Below are 11,850 nucleotides of genomic sequence, written 5' to 3' on the forward strand. Positions count from 1 at the left end.
AATTGAGGGATAAAGAACTGAAAATTTGTATAATGAACAATGATATGAATATTATTTTGTGAGAAGATGAAAAAAGTTTTATACAGTAAAACCATAATTTTTTTAGTTTTTTAATAATTAATAATAATAAAATAATTAAAACTCTATATTTTAGTTACAATATAATATAATTATTCATTTCTGAATTATTTGTGTTTTAAAAATTCGTACAAAGCCGGGTGGACATTGCTATTCCCATTGGATCAGGCAACCTATTAACCGACACCAACCAGGAGCAGTAAGAAAATAGCAAAGCCCATTGCGAAATGAATCTGCCCCACATCGTTCTCTATTTTTGGCGCGAAAGAGCTCAACTTTCCTCTGAGACAGGAGAGGGCATACACAGTAAAGTAAATTTTCCTTCCCTTGCCTGTGTCCTCCGGCATCAAACACCAACCCACTAAAATTTATTCCACTACAGAAACCCATTTTCAAAATCATAGCAATGGATGCGTTCGGCGGCTACTTCGTCGACGAGAAAGCAGTCCTTGTTGAGAACATTTTCCTCAACTTTCTCAAAAGGTTCGATTTTGGTTGTTTTTTTATATTTAATTTAAGAGAAAAAAATGAATTACTATAATGTTTTGTTGAAATGTTTCTTCTTTTCGTTTGTTTGGAGCAGTTTTAGATTAGACGGACAAAATCGAAATTCAGGAGAAGCTTACTATATAATGCCGAGATTGAAGCAATGAATCGACAACGATGTCTAAGATTTCTCCCATGTCATGCTTTTCAGTGATGTTCTTCAAAAATCCATTGCCGAAGAGTACTTGAGGTATCAAAAGAAAATCGCTTTCTTAGTAGAAATCTGTTAAAATTTTGTTCATTTTGTTTAGTTATGATGGTGACTATTAGGTTTGAGCCGTATTTGAAGAATGCGTGCAAGAGGTTTGTGATGGAGCTAAGCTCAACATTTATATCTGATGATAATCCTAACAAGGTCATCAATGTTGCTTTCGTTAATATCCCTTTTTCATTGATGTACTTCTTCTCTTTATTTCCTTCATTGGTATTTCTGGGATTGTTTTTGAAGTATATTTTCCTTAATTTTTGATGATTTTGTGGATGGGTTTTAGGAAATTGATCGAAATCCTTAATCAAATAGTTGATTCTCTGTAGATTGATGCACGTAAAATTACCAATTACTGCCTCAGTTGATGAAAAGGAGGATTGGAAATTGATATTAGCGTCTCAATTGTCTAGTTTGCTACCGTGTTTACAGATTAAGAGAGCTAACAACAGCAGAAATTGGGAAACTGGTGTCAGTACCGGAGTGGTGACTTGCACAAGTGAGGTAAGGGCGGAGCTTTTACAAGGAGCTTTTAGGTGTTTGGAATGTGGTGGCGTTGTCAAGAATGTTGAACAGCAATTCAAATATACTGAGGTCAGTTTGTGCATCAGTGTTCTATTGCAACTTCAGTTTTCAGGTTTATATTTTGTTTGATGCCAACTGTTAAATCTGCTGCCGTGATTGCGATTTTTTTAGCCAACAATCTGTACCAATGCGACATGTACCAATAAAATGAGATGGGCATTGCTTCGGCAAGAGAGCAAATTTGCCGACCGCAGAGGGTTAGAATGCAGGAAACTTCTAAAGAGATTCCTGCTGGTTCCCTTCCCAGATCTTTGAATGTTATTCTTCGCCATGATATTGTTGAACAGGCCAGAGCAGGTGATATGTAAGGTATTCTTTTCAGTTAGTTATTTTGATTACCACTTGTGTTTCTCTCCTCTTTTAAGTAAATGTTAACGTGTCATATAATTCAGCTTTGAACTTTGATTTCGTCTAGGGTCATTTTCACAGGCACTGTGGTTGTTGTACCAGATACTGGCATTGGCGTCCCCTGGAGAGCGAGCATAATGCCGTCGAGATTCTTCTCAGTGTAAAAATTCTGCTGTTGGTGGTGAAGGTGTCAGAGGGCTCCGAGCACTGGGAGTGAGAGACCTCTCCTATTGCCTTGCATTTATAGCCAATTCAGTGCAGGTTCCTCTACAGCTGGCTTGATACCTGATGTTTGGCCAATGGTGATGCATGTGTATTACAATTATTTGTGATTCATAGATGCATATTTGTTTAGGTTTGTTATGGAAGAAGGGATATCTACATCAGGAATAGTAAAAAGGTTGCTGATGAAGATGATAACCGGTGATTCACGGTCACTTATCCTGTTTCTGCTTTTTGAAGTAATTTATCCATGCTTAAAATGTCGCGACCTCTGATAATTTATATCAACATTTGTTCATACTATGATAACCCTATTACGATAGTATTAGCCACTGACATTCTAGATAAATGTAACATTGTTTGAAGTTTGAAGTGGGTCATGTTATTTGTTGGCCCCGCTCATCTGGTACTATGTGTGTTTAGAGTCCAATACACTGGACTTTTCTCACTTCATTTTACTTGACAGGTAGTGAAGCTAGATGAAGTTCAAAGAATGAGAAACGCACCTGATTTCTTCAACAAGCTTATAGATAGTATTGCTCCAACTGTTTTTGGTCACCAAGTTATCAAACGCGCACTCCTGCTTTTGCTCTTCGGTGGTGTCCACAATTTCACTCATGAGGGTATTAACCTTAGAGAGGACATCGATGCTTGTATTGTTGGTGATCCCAGCTGTGCAAAATCTCAGTCCCTCAAGTTAGCTGCCTTTTTCACTCTGAATCTCACTCTTCTGCTGCTGCTTCTTTTTTGAAGTAGTTTATGCAAAGGATGCATTTGTTTATTTATGTTTGCTCTTACAGGTATAGTTCCCAGATCCGTCTACACACCTGGAAAATCATCATCTGCTGCTGGGTTGACAGCAACTGTGGCTAAAGAACCAGAAACTGGGGAATTTTGTATTGAGGTAGCATTCACTTATTGTTACTCTTTTGTTGGCTGAGAATCAGTGGATCTGTTTTAGTCCAAGCAGTTATCACCTGTTTATGGATATTCCTCTGGACAGCACAGATCAATCACCTTTCTATTTTGGAAGAACCTACACGTGACTCTATGGCTATCTAGATTTAAGCAGTTATTAAACAATTTCTTGAAGTTTGATTTATATTAATGTGCCTTGCTGTTCTTCTAAGAATGGCATTTACTATAGTTCTGAAATGACGCGTGATATTGAGCATTCATTATTTCTAATGCAACTGCTAATCTGTGAGCATTTATTTTTCTGATTTATTTGATGTCCTCCCAGGCTGGTGCATTGATGCTTGCTGACAGTGGCATTTGTTGCATTGATGAGTTTGACAAGATGGATATTTGAGATCAGGTAATCTTCCTTCATTAAAGTCTAACCTGACATTTCTCATAACAATTTCTGATATCAATCTAAATGAACATCAAGGTTGCAATTCATGAGGCCATGGAACAGCAGACAATAAGCATCACTAAAGCTGGGATGCAAGCAACACTCAATGCTTGAACATCAATTCTAGCTGCAGTTAACCCCACTGGAGGACTCTTTGATAAATCTAAACCACTCAAGGTCAGAAATTCTTTCACTTGATTTTATAGCCGCGTGAATAACTAAAAATTGAATCTCTTATGCTATTACCTGTTTTATTAAGTTTGATCGTCTTTTTCCCGGACTAATCACTTCCATGCACTCTCCAGTATAACGTGGTCCCCCCCCCTTCAATTCTTTCAAGGTTTGATCTGGTATATGTGATGATTGGTGATCCCAATAATCAAACTGATTACCACATTGCGCGCCATATTGTAAGAGTTCATCAAAAGCGTGAAGAAGCTCTTGCTCCTCCATTCTCAACTGCTCAGATAAAATGTTATATTGCATATGCAAAGATCTTGAAACCAAAGAATCGCTGTTCTTAAATGCCTACATACATACATTCATTCACACATGCGTGCGGACACGCGCGCACACACACCAAGAATGACTTAAATTTGAGAATTCTTATACTGTACCTAGCCACACGCTAGCTGATCCTTAATGCATCTTAATTTTGAAGCAAGAAAACTGTTGGTGGACTCTTATGTTGCTCTCCGCAGAGGTGATACAACTCTGGGGAGTAGAGTTGCTTATCGGATGACTGTTAGACAGCTGGAGGCATTAATCAGACTGTATGAGGCCATTGCACGAAGTCATTAGGAAACCCAGGTTTTCTAATATTCCGTTTGAATCTTAAGATTGCTATGCACAATTGCATTTTCAATATAGACTTGAGACAAACAACTTTTTTCACAGGTACAACCAAGGCATGTTTGCTTAGCAGTGAAATTGCTGAAAACATCCATAATCAGGCAAGAAAATTTTGGAAATGAGTTGAACATCTTTCTTGATCTGCTAGCTTTTCATATTTATAACGTGTGCCTTTTGTTGTCCTTGTAGTGTGGAGTCAAGCGAGATTGATTTATCTGAGATTCAAGAAGCAAATCATGATGATGGTGATGGTGGAAATGATGCACTGGTCATGCGCCTAAGACAGCATGAAGAAGCTGTGATGCGAGATGGTAAAGAGCTAGGACCCTTTTATTTACGTTAAACCCTTTTATTTATGTCAAATGATGTGTTTTTTAGTACGTGTATTTTTGCCGTTACTATTCTTTTACCGTTACAATTGAGGCTTTCACGTTAAAGCTTTTATTTAGTTTCTTTTTGCTTGAGGGCGCAACCTCAATAATGATAGCAGTGGAAGCTGGACACTATTTTCATATTGTCCAGTAGTGATCCTTGCAATAGAAACGAACCAGTTGGCCCTTTGCCTTCATTACCATATTTACTGTCTTTGAAGCATGTTCTGTCATCATTTTCAGGGACAGGGAGAGTTGATAAGATGGTATGTAGAACAACAGAATCAGAAAAATAGCTACAGTTCTGTGGAGGAAGCAAAGAATGAAGCTTCAAAAATCAAAGCTATTATAGAGGCAAAACTACAGCAATATCTGAGTCTTGCCAATATGTTTAATTATTCTATTTTAGCAATATATTTGCTGGGACTATTGGACATGACAAATGTTGTACTGCAGAGTTTGATTCGGAAGGAAGGCTATTTGATTGTGGTAGATTATGGCAGCCGACCAGAAGCAGAGGGCGATGGTGCAAGGCAGTCATCGTCAAAAGATGACAGGATATTGGCTGTCGCTCCCAATTATGTGGTAGAATGATGTGTGCTTTGACAACCCGTTAACCACGATACTCATTTATGGTTTACGAGGTCGCGCTCATTTAAATTCAACTTGACCAAATATATGCTGCAAGTTCGGCTCTTCTATCGCCACTATTTTTTATATGTAAAAAAGGACGAGTTCAGTTTAGGACAGCTGAAAGCTTGGCATTGGAATCAGCCCATTGTTTTAATTGAAAATGCATTTGTAAGATAATCTTCTCAAAATAGCATCAAAATTTAGGTAGATGCTTAAGAATTGATGTTTTTTTATCCGAATGATTGTTATCCAAGCAGAGACATTTAATGGTAGCACAGAGCTGGAATGCACGTTACCGGACTCAGCATGACAACTGCTGAAAGCGCCCAACCCAGAAGAGATGCTAGTACGGATTAATAAGTCAATTCTGCAGCGAAGAGTTGCAGATGTCAGTGACCCTTGCACATTCTCAATATGCGAGACCGGGTTGCCCGGTTATCCTTTGCCTCGTGGGTATGTTTAATATTATATTTTGAAAGTGTTTTTGAAAAAAGTAATAATAATTATTTATTATTTATTTATTTTAAATTAATATTTATTTAATGTTTTTAAATTATTTTGATATGTTGATGTAAAAAATAATTTTTTAATGTGTTTTATAATAAAAAAACACTTTAAAAAACAACTATTATTAACATTCTTTACCTTTCAATTCATTTTTTAACTTTATTTTTATGAGATTTTGTTGGTGTTTAAGCTTTTGCTTCCATGTACTTTTTTTTTAAAGTTTTTGGTTTTAAAAGATATTAAATTAATATTTTTAGTGTTTTTTTAAATTTTGATATTAAAAATAAAAAAAATTCTAAAAAAAATTATTTTAATATATTTTTATATAAAAGATCATTTAAAAAAATATAATCCATCACAATTTCAATCCCCACCAGACAGCTTCCTGGCTATAAAACGAACATGTTGCAAAGAGATATGGCTGATAGGAAATCAGTGACTGCAGTTATTTTCACTAACCCATCATTTTCAAATCCCTATCCTTCTAAGAATGTGCAGCGCAATCTATCGTACTAGCTTGGAAGCTACAACGATAATTGTTTTGGTACTTCTAGGCTCTCGATTTTCGTCGTTGCTGTCTTGCACTTTAAAATAACGCCACCTACCCTCACTTCTCTGTCTTGCTTTGATCAAGAATGTACAGGTTCCCCCATGTCATTTTCTGCTCGGGGCCATCACAGATTAAGATTATGAAATAAGTGTCTGCCTGTCAGGGAAGACACAGAGAGAGAGAGAGAGAGAGAGTCGGTGTCGGGTGGCAGCTTGCCTGTCATTATGCTGTGATAGAAATGAGTCGACAAGGTGATAATGTGAGTTCAATCCACCTTACTGATGCGTTGAAAAGATTTTCTCATAACGCAGAGTCTGGTTCCTGGTGTGCTAGATTATCGTTGTCTTTTATAGGTTCTGAATTTTTGTTGGCCCCAAACCAATCAAGAGTAAAATAAGATGCAAAGTGACTCTTTGTTCTTTTATTTATTTATTTTCTGAGTTTTCATCCTTGCAAGTTGCAATAGGGATGCACCCTCGCTCAGGCTTAAACCTGGGACATGATATATCTATGAAACCACAAATAAAATCTGAATTCTAACCCTATAATCTCAAGTTCAAACCATATAATTGTTAATATGATGGCCACTGAAAACTTACACGATCGTTGACTTCAAGATCCGTGTAATTAGTCGAGGTGCGCGCAAGCTGACCCAGACACCCATGTTAATAAAAAAGATAATAATCTGAATTCTATACAAAATTAAAATCAAAATAGCTCAAATGAACCTGAATTAATAAAATTAATTCTATATCAAACATTCAAATAAGTCACAATGTAATACTGTTTTAAGTAAACTATAAACTCCAAGCAAACAATAAACCATAAGCTTTCATAACCGATTGTAAACAACAAAATGAAATTGGGTTTTACATAACTATATTCAGAATAATTAACCTTAATGTTTACATTATTTTAAGAAAAAAATATGACTCACTTGGGCAATAAATTATATTGATTTATAAAAAGAAACCCATTACAATTCATTAGATAACCAATCACAACGGTTTCATAAAAAAAAAACAACTATCGTTATGAATAATAAGTCACATTAATTTATTAAAAGAATACATATATTTTGGCTTATTAGCATAGTAAATTATGAAAATTTATTGTAGGAAACTATAGTAGTTCATATTCAACAAATTGCTAACTATGTCTATAAAAATATTAGAAAAGCAATTAATGAGTTCCAAAATTCAAGATATTTAGGAATAAGGTTGATGCGTTGGATAATTAACTGATCTTTTAATTCAAATAATCTGATTTATTATTTCTAGTCAAGGTGTCTGGTTGCTTGATATATAAAACCTAAAGAGTTTGTAACTAGTAGCAAGTGATGCCTAGATTCATACATGTTGGGCTCGAGGTGCCCGCCCGAACCCAAGGGGATGCTAGGGTGCATGCCCAACACTAGTTGGACGTGCACTCACCCAACATGAACTTGAGCTACCATGCTCATGCCCATTTTCCTTGGCCCTTAGCTGTATATTAGGCTTGGGCTTTGTAGCCTGAACCTAATAAATGTTTTTTGGGTCTATTTTGGTGGATATTTTTGGTCAATTAAGGAGTTTTTTAGGTCTATTTTATTTGAATTCATCAGTAGCTCCCAAGTCTTCGTGGTACTTGTAAAAATATTTGGTTACCATGACAAGTTCATTAAATGTTTTTCATATAAGAAGAGGGGTTGAAAATCCCGAGTAACAAACTGGAGAGCCTGTGTGTAGGGGTGTGTACTATTTTTTAATAAATGTTTAAGTATGTAGAGGGGAACCATGGAGGAACCCATATTTAATAAAATTTTTAGGGGAGTGAGGTGGGATATAAATAACTCTATACTTAGAAAATTTTTCTAAGAGATTAGGGGAAACTTATGGAGAAGAATTTCATAATTAGAAAAATTTTGGTTGGTAGAAAACCATGAAGGGTGAGTCTATACTTAGAAAATATTTTAAAGGTTTGAGGAGAATCCAAATAGGGTGACTAGAAAATATTTTAAAGGTTTGAGGAGAATCCAAATAGGGTGACTCATGGCGTCGTCCATACATGGAAAAAATTCTAAAGGGTTGCGGGGAACCCAAGAAGGGTGACATGATGATGTCCATACTTAGAAAAAAAAAATTAAAAGGAGGAGGGGAGTGAACCCATGTCGACGACTATACTTTGAGAAATTTATAAGGGGCAGAGGAGACAAATTTATGTAGGGTGGTTCTATTACACTAGAAAAACCAAGTCCATCCCCTGAAAAGTAGTTGCACTGGAAAGTGAGAGGTATATGACCTCCCTATAATGGCATGGGGCATGAAAGCCCTTAATTGAGAAAATATCTCACCGAAGAGTGGGAGGTATATAGCCTCCCTAGTGATGGTGTGGGGGTTTGGGAGCTCTTGGAGGTTGGTAGCCTTCTTGGTGATGACATGGGTTTTTAAGGGCCGCTCACTAAAGAGTGGAGCTAGTCTAGAACTAAATTGGAGAGGTAAGAGATCCAAAATCAATCCCTGGTTAATTGGTGAGAGGCCCTTTGACATCATCTGGAGAATATGTCAGTCTAAAACTACACTGAAAAGTGAAAAATTCAAGATCAACCTCTGGCGAATTGGTGAGAAACTCTTTAACATCACCTTGAGAATGTGCCAGTCTAAGACTGCACTAGAGAATTGAGATCTAAGATCAATTCCTAGTAAATTGATGAGAGACCCTTTGGCATCACCTAGATAATGTGCTAGTTCGAGACTGCACTGGAAAATGGAGGATTTGATATTAATCCATAGTAATTGTGGGAATATTGCTCTAGGAAGACCAAGTTAATTCTATTCAAGAAGAGTGGCTGAAAGCCCTCTACTAGAGATCTGTTGTTAGGAAATATATGTCAGAGATACATATTTTTATTTCAAAGATAAACTTACATTTATATTAAGTATTATACATTATAAAGTGATTTGTTAGGCTTAAGGGAGCCTGGAGAGTTTTTCGTGCTAGGATGCACGCATGTTGGGCTCGAGACGTGCGTCCTAGCCTGAAAAGGGTGCTGGAATGCACACCCAATCAGGTGGGGGGCGCACGCCCAACTATGCATGAGCTTTGGCTACCATGCCCGAGCTCATTTTCCTTGGTCCTTAGTTGTATATTGGGCTCGAGCTTGATAACCAGAGCTCAATGTATTTTTTTGGTCTATTTTAAAAGTTTTTTGGTTTATAAGTGAGGTTTATTTATTTTATTTGGATCTATCATAAATAAATAAAAAAAGTAAAGCGAACATAAAGCAATACAAACATAAAATATAAAGATGTAAATAAATTACAAAAAATATAAATTATTGAAAACTTGCAAAGAATTACGAAGGTGTCTCTTCTTAAATATTAATTCTGAGAACAAAATTCATGTCCTACAAGAAATAAAGAATTACCAACCAGAGAGTAAAATGTTAACCATGACAATTTTCAGAATTTATCCTATATAATAATAATTAATAAAAAAAACAAATATCCTAAAATCACTAATACTTTAAATTATCTTACAAATACAAAACAGTGAAATATTTATAATATAATCTTGTGGATTATTTGTTCAGTAAAGTCTTTTTAAATTTACTAAGCTGTCATTAGCATCAACATCACTAATCCATCATCATCGGGCACGCCAGCTGTATTAAATTTGGGTCATACGTGTCTCTTTACTACAATGACGCCACATGTTCCTTCTGTTCTCAAGCAAACTGTCTGCTTCCAGCTAGACTTTAGAGTTTAGACAATTATAATTATAACATATACTAAAAAAAAACAGCTAGCACATCACTTTCTTTTTTTGTCAAATTCTTTTCTTGCATCCTTATGTACCCAAATTAAAGTATAATTTGTTAAAACTTATTAAGCTTGGAGCAAAATAAAAAGTAGTAGATAAAAGTGTAAAATACTAAGAAATTTCATTACTAATTTAAATTTTGATTTAAAAATTCATTTTTATCCTTCCACTTTCTTTTTTAACCTTTACATTATTCTTTAAAATTCAATTTTGATCCAAAAATTTATTTATTTTTATTTTTTAATTCTTAGGTTTGAAAGAGTAGAGACAAAGTTGTTAGATTCTTGCGAGAGGAGAGTCATTTGACATCGATTCCAAACATTAAAAAAGTTAATTTTGGTGTCAACGAGTTTCATTTAATATGAGAAGTTTGATGATGGTTGTTTTGAATCTCAATATTGCCTCAAATAACATATCAAAGCCGAGAAAGAAAAATTTTACTCGGTTTGATTGTGTTCTTGGATCATTTTTTGAGTTTTTTTAACTTGATAAATTAGTTTTTTTTTTTATGTTATTTAGGTGTTTTAAGACAAAAATAGATCATAAATCATGTTTTGACAAAAAAGAACAACCCATGATTTTTTGGCTACTAATTTGTGTAAGAGTAGATGACATGACATCTGTCTTATTTTTTTAAAGAAGAATTAGGGGTGGATGACAGACTTTCTGCCCCTTACAAAAAGATAAAATATTAAAATGGCCTAGGGACATGGGCCAAGTCTTTTTTTTAAGGCCCAGGAGAGCTCTTGTTTTTTTTCCTTCCAATTACATCCTTTAATTATTATTTTTTAATTTCCTCTTTTCTTGTTATCATATATCCAGCTAAATAATAAATTTTAAAAAATAAAATTATTAAACATAGCAAGGTCCATAGCCTTTTAAGGTTAGCTCATCCTCATCCTCATTCTTTTTTTTTTCATTGATAAAATAGAGATTGGAACTCAAATAGTTTTCAGAGATAAAAAAAAAATAGCGTTATTTGAATTATAAATTCGTTTGCGGCTGATCCTTCTTCTTGAATGTTCAATTGAGAAACTCATGAATTTCTTTTCTTAGAAAGCGTTTGGCTGCGTGGTAGCTTCCACGTTTTAATGCCACCACAGATATCAGCTGTTTGGTAAATGATAAACCATTATTTACTGTTAATGGGACCTACCAAAATTTACGTATGCGTTTGCGTTCCGTTGAAAGCAGCTCCAAGCTGCTTTACCCGCGTCTGCGTTGTAACCAGTAAAATTTTCTTTAAATTGTGTCTCAGCGAACAGTGTACCTTGTCATACAAATACTGTTCTCATTTGATAATTTTTCCATCCTTGGAATATATATATATATATATATATAAAAGTGAATTGCACTGTTCACTCAAAACAAATGAACAGTACAATTCACTTGCACTTTTTTTTTTCAATGTGTTTATTTTTTGTATTTAAAAAAAAACTAGTTTATAGTGAATTAAATTTACTCGTATTGTAAACAATATTTTTTCCCCAAAAAACTAGTGTAGAGTAAATTAAATTCACTCGCACTGTAATATCAAATTAATTTTATTCCTTATAATATTTTATCTAAATTTATTGCACGGTCAAAAAATTATGGAAACTGTAGTTCTTGTCGGATGAATTTTGTACATAATGGAATTGTAGATGGTTTAATGGAATAATAAAAAATATTTTATATAAAGTATTATTTATTTCATGATATAATAGCAATAGTTAAATCTACAATATTTAAATTAAAAACCATCAATATTAAAATATATTTTTTAAAATTATTTTATAACCTCAATTTCAAAAAC

General features: G+C 34.7%; 1 pseudogene; it reads left to right on the forward strand.

Moving 5' to 3' along the window:
• Positions 1-312: 312 nt before the first annotated feature.
• LOC18097094 (DNA replication licensing factor MCM6-like) lies at positions 313-5,423 on the forward strand (annotated as a pseudogene).
• The last annotated feature ends 6,427 nt before the right edge of the window (positions 5,424-11,850 follow it).

The sequence above is a fragment of the Populus trichocarpa genome, chromosome 3 (genome assembly GCF_000002775.5).
Source record: "Populus trichocarpa isolate Nisqually-1 chromosome 3, P.trichocarpa_v4.1, whole genome shotgun sequence".
Lineage (NCBI taxonomy): Eukaryota > Viridiplantae > Streptophyta > Magnoliopsida > Malpighiales > Salicaceae > Populus > Populus trichocarpa.